This window comes from Daphnia carinata, chromosome 2, assembly GCF_022539665.2.
Source record: "Daphnia carinata strain CSIRO-1 chromosome 2, CSIRO_AGI_Dcar_HiC_V3, whole genome shotgun sequence".
Lineage (NCBI taxonomy): Eukaryota > Metazoa > Arthropoda > Branchiopoda > Diplostraca > Daphniidae > Daphnia > Daphnia carinata.
The window spans coordinates 6833555-6847554 of NC_081332.1; the positions used below are offsets into that span (position 1 = coordinate 6833555).

Here is a 14000-nt window from a genome sequence, read left to right on the forward strand (position 1 = left end):
ACACCAGGGTGGGTAATGTGGGACAGCCTCAGTTTATACTTATAAAATACATTTAAAATATTGTAATAAATCAGCAGGATACTACTAAATGAACTGTTTATTTTAGAAAAGTTTTATTTGCTATTAAGATGTAAATGAATAATTTTCCTTATAGCATAAGAAATTCCTTATAAAATGATAGGGAAAAAAATGAAGGGGCCGGGTTTAGGAAATCGATTACTAAAATCGATATTTGGTTGCTAATATTCTGTGAAGAAACCTCTTAGATGACGTGGGTAACGTTAAAAACATTAAGGAAATTTTATTTAAAACAATAAATTTAATAATAGGTAATTTTTTTACTAATTAGTATAGTACTATTTTTGTAGCTCCGCCCTTAACCCCACCTACTACTGTCCTAAAATAATTTTTTTTTTGCAAACGATAGAGAAATGGATAAACATGCTTGTATGTATAAAATATTAACTATTTGTAGTATTGCGAAGAAAAACGCTAAGCGAAAAATTAAGTAAGGCGAAAAATTAAAGGAAAAAAATACCGTTTTTTTTAATTTTCTTAATAACTTTTGTATTTATTTACTTATTCGTTTAAAACTTTTACCCTAAATAGGAAACATCTATACCAATAATATATAATTTTATTGAAATTTTAAATCAATGTTTACTATTTTTCCTCCAGCTGTCCCGCTTCACCCACTGTCCCGGCTCACTCCAGTCTCTACACTACTTTCTCCAGACATTTTTCATAACACCTGGGGCATTACAAAAAGGTGTCTAGACTTAAATTACCCAAACCAACTTATAGGGGTTTTACGCCAAACCAGCCCAACCCCTATTTAAAAAAGGTAAACAATTTACATATTTTACCCAAAGATGGTGTTTTGAAAATAAAAAGGACGGAAACCAAATAGGACTGGAGAAATAGGACTAACTTTAAAAAACTTTTAGGGCAGTCCTATTTCTCCTTAGAGATAGTCCTATTCCATTTACTTTGTTCCAGTAGGAACGATGAGCCTCCAATCCGGTAGGCAATCTATTGCGTAAGAGAGTCGGCTAATATCCATTTCCCCTTTTAAAAACCGATGGTGTTAACTCATTAGTTAAATGGTTCACAAAACATTTTTTTTCTTTTCCTATTTTAATTTAACTTGCAGGAGCACATGAACTATATTATATTTGATAGAGTTCATTTAACAGAATACTATTAGACATACTACAGAAATATTTATTACTTATATTGCACTTTATGTGGTCATAACCAACTTTTTCATTTGCATTTATGTTTTACTATTTCATACAACTATCGTTACATTATATAGAGCTCTTACATATTCTGATTTGGGGTGATATTGTCACATGCACTTTTGTATTTAACCTGGAAGGAAAGAATACAACAGTGACAACAAAAAGTAATACGATCTTCTTCTCTAATAACAACCAAAGAATAAACAAGAACTTTACCGAAACTTGGAGCAACACTGTGAAAACCGCTAGGAAACCCACGGGAACTCAACTAACGGAGTTTAGACAATCCCGGGAGCTCCTCCCTATAGAGACTCCTCGAGTGGAGTTTCGCAGCAGTGTTTTATACTGCTGCGCGAACCACACCCCTTCCGTATCTCTTCATCTCTTTTAGGGTAGCATTTCTTCTCGTGAGTTCTTTCCCCCGGTTGCAGCGTAGTCTAAGGAGAGTCATCTCTGTGAAGAGATAATCATTCTTCTATTTCCCACCCGCGACAATATTCTCTTACGTTAGAAAAAAGTTTCTTTGGAGAGAAAAAGGAAAACATATTCAACGAAAAATAACTTTTTGCCTTAGTTTCAGTGAGGGTCTTATTTATCGTTCAACCTATAATGAAAGACACGCTGCGAGAAACCCTGTTCGATTATATCGACAATGCGGTTGCCTGTGGTATGATTATTCATAAAAGTGATTCTTTCTTAAATTATTCGGGCATTCTACTTGACGGTAAGTGAATCAATTTTGTTTATGCTTTCCTCTTAATCCTATTCATGGTTTTATTTTCTTAAGAGCAACCCACACTGTTGAAGTATTCATCGCTGTTGTCCCTACCTCACACCATGACGTCTCTGTTGCGAGTTAATAATGATGAGCAGCTGTTTTAACTTCGGGTAGAAAGTAATTTGTATTACTTATTGTCGAACACACATAAAACACGGGAGGAAAAAGGGAACCCTTTTAGAACTTGATCTCTGCATACACTTGCGTGAGACATTGCCAGATTGCATACATTGAAATAAGAAAAGTAGGCTTACACAGAAAGAGAAATTAGATGATAATTTGAATATCCCCTCTCAAACCCCACTGAAACCAATTTGCAGCAGCATCTCTTGAACTAGTGGACCACCCAGTGACTACGTCAGCAAATCAGCAAGCTGCTCCTTTGGTCCCCACGTACTGCGACTGTATGGTAGCGGACTCCGGGGCTAATCGAGACACGGGTTGACTGGGCCAAGCTATGTTTTACAGAAACGCTTCATTATAAGATTATGAAATTTACACATCATGTTTGTTAATTACATGCGCATTTGGGGATGAGTTTTTGTGGTAGTAGTGGCATCCGTTGTTGAGATACGGTCATAAGAACTTTTTAATGGTTCGTAAAAATATGTTGGGCTCTAATAAAATATTTAATTACGGCCACGTCATTCGATGCATAATTTTACCAAAACTATAGTGAAATACACTGTTCATTTTCACACCTTTCTTTGGTTAAAAAAAAGAAATTCTGAAGCGGTTTGCTGAAAATCACACATTTTCAAAGACACCAGCCATGGGGCAGGTGTGGACAACAAATTCTGGGGTAAAATGGGACGGGGTAAAGGAGAGCGGATGACAAGCTTGCATCTTGCGCGGCGGTTTTGAATCATTTCTCTCTCGTTAACTGTAAACAAGCAAAATGGCTACGTAATTTCAGTGAAAAAAGGAATCTGATGAACAGATGTTTTAGTATATAAAGAAGTTCTTTCACACGGTCGTCTTAACTCGTCTGTCATCGGTCCACTTGGCACCACCTCTGTTCTGCTGGTATCTTGAAAACGGTAAGCTATCATTCGTGTAATCACTGACAATTAATAGTTTTTGTGACTGTTATTGTTGTTGTGTTGACTTATTTATGACCGCAGCTCTATTTGGTTCACCTTATCTAGATGGTGCGTAACTATAAGCGAAAACGGTCAGATTGGCTCAAAAAAGAGCCAGTAAAAATGACAACAAAAAACTAAAATTTTCTCCTGGTGTTAATTAAATAATGCACTATCTAGCAAAATTTTTACGAATTTTCCATCTATAAGATTTTTGGACTTCATTGCATGCTAGTTTAAAGCATCTTCCTGTGTGGGAAGACGGGAAGATAATAATAATAAAAAAAGATATAAATAAAATGAACTCAGAGGCGTTTATACCCACAATGATGATTATATTTGTCTATGTTAAGCATGAAAGTGCAAGAGAGTTTGAATAAAAGACATAAGAAAGTTATGTAAAATAAAAAGGGAAACTGAAAGTGTAATGGGACAATCGTAATATAAGCTTACCGCAATAGCGTGAGCGGAATACGAGAGTAGACACAAGACGAAGACGAGGTGTAACACACCTCGTCGGCACGTCTGTAAAACAAGATGCAGATAATTGAATACTCACTAAAACACGAAGACACGGATGAGTTCTCTAACAGAATACTAATAATTGGAGAAGGCACTAGATGAATTTGAGACTGACTGTTAGAATCAGATCCGCGTCAACAACTGACAGTCTTCAGATCTTGAATTCACCAAGAAACCTCGCATATTGGGCAATTGGTTAATTGCTACGTAATTACTTGCCAACAATCGGAGATTTTTTACTATGGCGGGATAATGGTGCGATGATAAGCGTCGCACGAGCCGCCAATCAAAGATGTTGTTATAAGTGGCATGATGCCGATGACAAATGATGGTGTTCATTTAGGTCACCGTGCCGCGTAATTTATGGTGCAATAGTGCAATTTCGCAGTTGTGCAATTGTGAAAATCATATGGTTTTATATATGTGGTTAATAATGATACATGGAAAAGAAATATCGGGTAAAACGCATATCGGTGTCGTTACACTAGTCATGTTTATCCGAACCCTTTTTCCATTTGCGCTAGGCACCATCCGCCATAAGAGCCATGTAACATGCCCCAGAAACCCTAAGTGTTCGGACACTAAGGAAGGGCACTGTACGTTACTGGAGAGCGTCGACACCCTATTTTATAACGGTCCAATGCATTTAGATTATAATTGTTGCGTTAGATGACGTGAACGTATTGTTCGATGTACTAGTACGAGATACGTTACTACTAGTACTAGATCTCCAGTCTTGAAACTTCTCGCTTTGCTTTTCTTGCTATATCGAACTTTGCCGTTCGGCGTGGTGAATTACAAGCTTCTGATGTGCTCTTCGCAGAAAATGTGTTACTTGTTGGAGAAATGCGCTATTTATTTCTGCTGTCCTTAGGGGTCGGGGAAATTTTCGTTCGAACGGAAATTCGAATTTTCTCCCGTATAACATTTTAATGGGTGTTTCATGTTTTCATGTTTGTTTTTGTTTTCATGTTCACTTGTCTAACGGTATTAATGGCCAGAGTAGCATTTTCATTTATCACATTCCAGTCAGTAGGTTTTGGATTAACGAAAAGCTTTAAATGCTTCTACTGGGATAGCGACGATTGCCCCCTTTGACAAATGCCCCCCCCCGGCTTTGCTACAGTTGCCCCCCCCCCCCGACTTTTGCCCCCCCCCAAAACTAATGCCCTCTTAACTAATGCCCCCTATTCAACGTAACAATAGCCCTCCTTCCATAGGCAATATGATAGACAATAAGTAAAACAGGTTTTATTATTATCTTCTGCGGGTACATCGTCGACTGGGAGGCGTAATTGGGGAATCACCGTCTGCTGACAGGTGACGGGGTACGTGAACGATACGACGTGGCCGACTGGTTACAGGCGTTAATTTGGCTTCAGCCGAAGGATCATTATCATTGTCGGCTGGCTCTACTGCAGGAGAAGCGTGGTTAATTGCAGGCGCTCTAACAGTTCCAGCCAAGAATCGCCTTCTCGGTTGAATTGTTGTCCTTTCAGTCGAGTCGGCTTGGTTTTGTGTAATCAGCTGAAAATATAATTCAACGCCATTAAGATAAATTATAAGTTAAAAATTAAATGCTAACTTACGTCTGGCTCAGTTAAATGCCTGGATTTTTTTAGAAAATCCCGCATAGAGATGACACCCTCAATAAAATCCTTTTCGTTTTTTTATATGACCTCATTCCGTTTTCGCTGCGAAAGTGGTTGTCGTCGGGTTGTTCGTATATTTTCTGACTCGGCTATGTAATCACGGGCTTTAGAATCCTTGGCTTCCTTGATAAAATCTAAAAAATATGAATTGTTTAAATTATCTTTCTGAATTGTACATATTAAGTGCATTTAAAAATATTCTAACGCCCCACTTACATATGAAATCCCAAACATTAAGATGGGATTTTCCCATGCGGTCATTCAGCCACCTGTGCCACGATTCCACCAAATTATTTGTCCGGTTCACCAGGCCAAACACACTGAAGACTTGCGGAGTAATTTCACCAATCCAGTAGCTAAATAGTTGTTCAGTCGCTTTATTCCTGCCTGAATTGCTGCACTTTCACATCGGAGAACATTATGATAGTAGGCTTTTATATTCTGTTGTAAAATAAAACTGTGTAAGAATTTCGAAATTTCAATTTAAAATGTCAGGTACTTACTTGATAACCGGCCAAAATTTCATCCGACGGCAAAAGCGCTAACGCGATAAGTCCCTTTACATATTTTCCTATGACAGTGCTGTTCTTATACGCAAACTGAAGGCCATACTTTTGTATCCTTCTCCAGATAGCCTGAATAAAATTAGATTAATTAAAGTGCCTGCAACATATTCAAAAGATAAATATACCTGAGAGTAGTGAAAAAAGCAACCAATGTGTTGACTTCCGGCCGACTTGACGGCCGCCATCGAACCTTGAATTGCTGCTTCATAATCAGACATGATGATATCAACCGAAATGAAACGGTCCGGATGAAGTTCATCGAAAATATCGCTGACTTTCTCAAGCACAGCATCATAAAAGATGCGTGATTTTCTAGTCATTAGAATGTACGCAAATGGGAATGCCTAATGGAAAACTATGGTAAAATATCAGTTTACAGCTTCTTTTTTAATAGTTATTTACCAAATGACCCCTTGTGATGTGGATAGTGAAGAGCTGTTTAAACAATCCGAGGACTGTTCGAAAAGTTGCGTCAGCTTCACTAAGTTCCGGCAGTAGTGTCGGGGATAAAAATACCAATGCTTCTCCCTCAACCGTCTTTACCAGGCCTCTAAAAAATTTTCCACCACCAAAGGCATCCCTTTAAAAGAAAAGAGATATTGAAATTTTCTTAATAGTATTAATTTTTGGCATTACCTATACTCCTGATACTCTTCAATCAATCCAGCTATTTCTTCTACGGTCTTGGGTATTTGTGGTTGCCTTCTCCTTTTTGATCGCTGCATTCGACGCTGTATTGCATCACCATAGCCAATGTTAACCCAAGCATTTCCATAATAAAAAATTTAATGATGAATATTTAATGATTTCCTCAATGAAGATGGACTTACTCTCTCCGAACGGCGTGAAACACAATCCGAGGTTTACGGCGATCCACAGCAGCAGCATCAGCACACGCGTTAACTACACGAAGCAACTGCTGTTCTTCCAGCTGGGGTGTATGATTATGCTTAGCATCACCGTGTTTGCTAAAAATAGCATCTTCAAGTCCCGATTTAACTCTCGCCTTGCAGCCCCCCTGAAGTTTCTTATGGTACTTGCAGTGATATATGTTGTGCGTGGATCTGTAAAAATAATATATTAAGAATTACTGCTCAACTATGCTTGAATACAAAATCCAATTCTTACGTTTTCTTCTGTAGATGGTAAATAAATCATTTCTCGGAGTTGTAGCGGGTACCACTGTCCCACATAGCACCAGAGATAAGGAGATGGGACACGGAATAGGGAAAGCCGCCATGACAGATTTCGACTCCATCTAGCGGCTAATTCCCTCCCTTTTTCATTAGCAGACAGATTCCCTGTAAGCAACCATTGTTAAAGGCGACTGATTTGAAATGGTCACGGAGAGTTATACAATGCACCAGATAATAACACACAAAAGAAAGTTTTTTGACTAAAAGTAAACTCTCAATGAAATTAGTTTTACAGCTTGGTGTATAACATGATTTATTTAACTGGTAACGATTAAAAGTTTCTTCAGACATATTTTGACTGAATAATTTGATGTAAGATAAATATCTTATTTTGAAAATCTGCTAACAACAAATTTGACGAGGTAATTAACAATATTCGGTTCCTCTTCATGCTAGTCTTGGGGTCCATCCGTATCGATATTGTAGCGCCAATGGACTTTGTCGCCTATCGCGCGATGATAGGCGATCCGCAAGTCAACCATTGGCTAGCATTTGTCGCTCTGACCGGATGTCGGGAGCTTTAAAAGCCCGACTGACAAGTCAGAGGAAGTAGTCAGTCAGTGATTAGTTAGTTGAACAGCAGTCAAGTAGCCATTCAGTGAGTAGCCAAGCTGTTGTGTCGTAATCGTCGGATAGTCGATTGTGTTGTCACCTGTTGTGTAGTGCTGTACCTTGTGAAGTGAGTCCAATAAACGAACCTTAACCCAAAGTTGTTACAATATGTGCATATAAAACTATCGAATTAAGTTTACTATTAGCTAATATATTCCATTTCGCCAAGAAAAAAAGCCAGTATGGTTTTCCAAGTTAAGAAAGCGGAACCAAAGTGGAGTTAGAACAAAACAGAAGTTTTTTAAGGTTTAAAGCTAGGCGCCCAATGTTTCAGTAAGATAATTAGTCACAGAGCATCCTTAGTGTAACGAGCCCAAAGACTATCCAAAGGAGGCCACACCTCATACATCCCTCAAGCGTTTCACAAGTGAAAGTGAACGTATCTCCTCCCACTTTACCTTCAATATCTGTATCCTTTAGTAGTATAAATACTGCATGATTGTAACATGTAATTCGGAGTTGTTTCGGAAACTCACTGAAAATACACGAGGTATTGGAAACTTTACAATTGGAGGTCCCAACGAGACTTAAAACTTGTTGTCCAGTAAAAAGTTTCTTACCCGTAACTTATTTCAGTGATTGTGCTCTACATTTCCCGACGAGTCTCCTACAACTCTACCAGACCAAGGAACACCATCAAAGGTAAGCGAATGCCGTTTGATTATCTTACACCAGAGACTACTCGTAAAGAGAATACTTTGTACCCAAACGTTGTCGACGAATTATCCCCACCTTTGTACCCTGTACTCCCTAAATCAGACACCACCAGCCAAAATCCCAACCGTCTCCGAGAAAATTTTTTGGACCACTGGAAAACTCTTGTGTACTTAGAATTTGAACAAGAGTCAGAACAAAACAAAACCTATCAGACCCTCACGACAAAAGCACATATACAACAAATAGAATCTAAGAAACAAGAAGTTAGCAAAGAGACACACAACGCATTGCAATTATATTCATATTCATTGTTAGAATAAACGTTGCAAGCACCTAGTGGTATAACAGCAGAAACTATTACAAACACCACAAAGACATTTAAAAATCACGTAGAATCCCTCGGTGGCAACACTGAAAACCTTGACAGTATATTGCAACAGATCAGCATTGTTCATGGTAAAGAAATAGAATTCCTATTCGGTACAATCAGAGTCCCCCAAAAAGAAGTAATACTTGCGCAGATAGCTGAGAAGAAATATTCATCTGACTTAAACTACGAGTTACAAAGCATACGAAAACAGCTAGATAGCAACAAGAAAAAGGCAAAAAGTTCCAAATACACCCTAAGTAGTTCCCTTGAGCAACTCCAAGAAAGTAACGAAGCACTCAAAAACGCCCTTGAAAAGTCTGCCAATCGAATCAGCGAATTAGAAACCAGCCTTGAAACTGCCACAACAACAGAGAACCAATTGCAAAACTTTTTACAAAAAAAGGACGAAAACAATATAGCTGTTGAGAGAGAAGGGCAAGAAATAATTAGGAAACTTGAAGATGAAAGAAAACAACTGGTTACGAGGTTAGAAGACGCCGAACAACAGATAAAAGCAGCTTTAGAAGCAAGCAAACAACTTCAGACAGAAACAAAAGAAACAAAAGAGATCATTAAAAAAACCTTAGCAGAAAAAGCAGGTTTACGAAGAAATCTGCTAGACAGTACGACAAAGAATAATTATCTCGAAACGGAATTACAAAAGACCAACATACAGGCAGGAGACCGAGAAGAAAAAATTTCGTATCTGGAGAATAGAATAAAAGAATATAGAAAGCAACAGGTAAAATTCGCCGAAACCGAAGACTTAGACGCCTCCAACGAACCAGGAGAAATAATGAAACTAGTGAGTGAGATAAACGACCTAACCTCAACAACAGAAGAAGACAAATCCCTTCACTTCGAGTTAGAATCAGAACAAGTCGAAAAGTTACAACAACTTAACGACGACCTAAAAAAACAAATTGAGATCCAAAACGATAACCTCCTTCAACTAAAACAAAAGTATCAGACTGTCAAAGATAAAGCCAAAATGGGACTTTCACACAAAGAAACTTCGAGAATTGACCGCGACAGAACGGATAGCGATAGGATCGATACATCCACAACCCAACCGATTCTGAAAGCATTAGGAGAATTATCTTCGAGAGAAGACAAAAAGTCAATTCCAATTTTCAAAGGGAAAAGTACTGATAATTTAATAACAGAATGGCTAAAGGACGCAGAACATGTAGCACGCAACAACGACTGGGACGACAACCCAAAAAATAAGATTCTTCTCCGACAGACTAAAAGGTTATGCCCCAGAATGGCATGGAAACTACGTAGAAGAGCAGGGTGATGAGTTAAGTTATGACGAGTGGAAAACCGCCATTATTGCAAGATTCCAGGATGCATACGACTTAGCAGCACAAAGAAAAAGTTAGCCACACTAAAGCAAAACACCGAAGAAAAATGCAAAGCCTTTATCTCAAGAATCAACAGTTTCTACGAGTCCATTGAAAGCAAAGAAGAAAAATCAGACCAAAACCAGACCATCGTCGAAGGTCGACTAATAAACACAGTCAAAAGAATGAGAGATTATACCAAAATCAAAATTCTGATGCAAGGCATTTTACCAAAATTCAGAGCTGAACTCTATTTCAGAATGACCGAAGACCCCTAAGATTTTGATCAGTTATGTAAACAACTAATCATATCCGAAGGCATCCTATATAGCAAGGAGACTGCAGAAGACAAAGAAATAAACGCGGTAATCGCAGGGATAACGCATCACGAGAAACAACAAGACAACGAACTTTCACAACAAAAGATAGAAATTGAATTCTTAAAACAAAAAATTCGGGAACTGGAAAATACTAATAAGAATAGTGAATTGTCACAGGATACTGATATAACCATAGCAGCAGCAGATCGATACGAACCAAGATCTCCACGATCAAGTGATCGATACTCCAGATCACAGAATCCGCGAGTTCGTTTCAACGAGAGACCGAATGGCAGAGGGCCCAGTAGTGAGCGAAACTTCAATCGTAGCAGAGAGAACAGCCCATATCGCAACAACTATAATTCACAACGAAGAGAAGGTACCTCTCCGGGGTATAGACAACCCAATTACTCAACCTATCAACAAACGCAGGGACCCCCGTACAGCAACGGACAGATACATTACAATCAACCAAACTTTCAACCACACAACAATCAACAAGTGTATCATGAAAACCCGGGTTATCCTCAACAATACCCACAGCAACGACAAAACCAGCCAAACACCCCCGACACCCTTGGGAATAAGATTATTATCTGTTACAAGTGCAATAAAAGAGGACACATTGCACGAGAATGTTGGACAGATATGGCACGTATCAACAATCCGAACCGCCGTCCAATGCAGTAAACACGATATCCTTACCAAATAATTTCCCAACAAATAATTTAGAATCAGCGATACCCAAACTAATACGTATACCCGTTAGAATTTTTGGAAAAGAAATTAACGCTTTAGTAGATACAGGGGCCGCAGCCAGTTTAATTTCAGACAGCATATTTTTTAACCTAAAGAAGAGGGAAGAACTTAAAGAAATAAAAAACACTCACTCGCCAATATTCAGAACGGTTTCATTAGAAATACTAAAATCAATGGGAAAATTTGAATTTTCGATTATCATTAACGACAATCACGTTATTAATCATCATTTCTTTATCATGGAAAACTTAAGTGAAACTTGTATCCTGGGTTTAGACTTCTTATCAAGCAATAATGTAAAAATTAATACTAGAAACAGACAGATCAATTACGACCATTTTGGGGTAGAACACAACTTTGGAACAAATATACACCCAATATATAGCCTAACATTTGGCAAAGTAGGCATTCACATTCCACTCCTCCCAGACCAATCACAAGAAAATAACGATAACAATGACCTTACAGAAGCAGATTACCGCAGCCTAGAATCTTTTTCCCAATCAGACAATAATATGAAATCGAAACGAATCAGACAAAGCCATGAAGGTGAAACAACTTACATCTCTGAAGAGATACGCATTAAAATTGAAATTCTATTAAAAAAACATGAGGCCCTATTCGCAGTAAAAGAATCAGATTTGGGCCTAGCAACAGATGTAAAGCATCCCATTAACATAGGATACAACGCCCCAATTACTCAAAGATTGCGCAGAACTCCAGAAGCATTAAAACTTATCGTAAAAACAAAAATTGAAGTAATGTTGAGTAACAAAATTATTAGAGAAAGTCACAGTCTATTTGAAGCAGCCATTGTAATGGTATCCAAAAAAGACGGAGAAATGCGCATGTGTATTGATTATAGGGCACTAAACAAAATAACCGTAAAATACAAATATCCATTACCAAGAATTGATGACACCATTGAAGCATTGAGTGGATCAGTTTACTTCTCAACATTGGACTTACTGAGCGGCTACTGGCAGATCGAGATAGAAGAAAGTGACAAACACAAAACCGCTTTCATCTGTGAACTTGGACAATACGAATTTAATAGAATGCCATTTGGATTAACAAATGCGCCAAGCACTTTTCTACGTGCAATGAATAACATCTTGAAATCAGTATTGTGCAGGTTGGCATTGGTTTATCTGGATGACATCATAGCGTTCAGTAATAATATTGCTGAACATGTGACACATCTAGAAACGGTATTTAAGCTTCTTAAAGACGCAGGACTAAAGTTAAAAAGGAAGAAATGCTAATTTTTCAAGGAAAAATTAGATTATTTAGGATACATTGTTTCGAAAAAGGGAATAACACCGAGTACGAAAAAATTAGAAGCAATCATCGAATACCCAGCTCCCAAAAACGTGAAGGAATTATGCTCATTTTTAGGTCTGGCTAGCTATTATAGAAAATTCATCCGGGCTTTTGCTGATAAAGCCCACCCACTGACAGCGCTAACGAGAAAATCAGCCGAGTGGAAATGGGGAGAGGAACAAAAGGACACTATTGACTGTATCGAAGAACTGTCTCATAACTAGACCTATCCTAGGGTATCCAGATTTCACGCGCGAATTTATCATCTACACGTATGCTTCAGGATACGGAATAGGAGCAGTCTTGGCTCAGATACAGACTCTACCTCAATCAGCGGATTCAGGAGTCCGACGTACAGGAACCCCGTGAATCAGACGGCGCGGAAGTCGTCATAGCGTATAGCTCTAAACATCTGAACGACCGCGAGACCAAGTGGTCAACCACAGAGAGAGAGGCTTACGCAATCATCCATGCGATAGAAGTATTTAGAACATATTTATACGGACGCAGATTTACCGTATTTACAGACCATAGACCTTTGGAATGGCTAATGAGCAAGAGAGAACCCGCAGGAAGATTAGCTAGATGGGCGCTAAAACTCTAAGAATTGGACATCGCTATTGGGTACCAACCAGGGAAGTCACACCAAAATGCTGACACCCTAAGTCGTATTCCCATAGTGCCACTAGCAAGAGTAGAAACAAGGGCAAAGGAAAAAGAAATTGTCATAAAAGAGCTTGAAAGAAATCGAAAAGAAAGTGAAAGATTAAAAAACAAACTACAAATTGAAAGATTAAGGAAACAAGAACAACTTGAGAGAGAAAACGAAAGTAGTCAGACAGAAAGCGAAAGTTTCGAAAGGGAAAATCATAGAAAGAAAATCAATGGTATGGAAAGAGAAATTGGAAGTGAAAGTAAAAGGTCTTGGAGAGAAGACAAATGGCTAGAACAACAGCAAGCAGATAAATATTGCCAAAAATTAATGATTAAAATACAAGAAGATCAGAAAAGTAACAGATTTAGAAGCAACTTTATAATCAACGGAAAAGGTTTGTTAACGGATATGCAAGGAAAGCTAGTAGTCCCTAGGACGTCAATCACAGGGATCTTACAAGCAAATCATGACCACATGTTAGCAGGACATTTAGGAATAGAAAAAACAATAGCCAGACTGCGAGAACAATACTTCTTCCCACACATGCGACAAGACGTAACAGAATACATCAAAAATTGCTTAAAATGCGCAAAACGCAAGGCTATGGAAGGAAGTAAAGCACCATTGCAACCTATGCCCCCAGCTGAAAGGGTGTGGGAAAGACTTGCGATGGATATTGTGGGTCCAGTTCCAATAAGCGAAAAGGGACATAGGTACATTTTAGTCCTATCAGATTACGCCAGCCGTTTCGTTTTTTCAGTGCCGAGGAAAGATCAGACTGCCCAAACAATTGCTACAATCTTGGCTTATGATATTTATACGAAATATGGATCCCCCGAAGTAGTCCTAACAGATCAAGGGACTAACTTCCTGTCGTTCTTAATCCAAGAAATTTGCAAAATGTTCAAGATCAGACAA

The 14000-nt window shown here is 38.4% G+C and overlaps 1 protein-coding gene and 1 pseudogene across 1 annotated transcript in view; one reads left to right on the forward strand and one right to left on the reverse strand.

Moving 5' to 3' along the window:
* The window catches only part of LOC130687030 (proteasome subunit beta type-3-like), a 35610-nt gene that overhangs the window by 8268 nt on the left and 13342 nt on the right, over positions 1 to 14000 (forward strand). The window lies entirely within an intron of this gene.
* On the reverse strand, positions 5801 to 7037 carry LOC130687000 (uncharacterized; annotated as a pseudogene).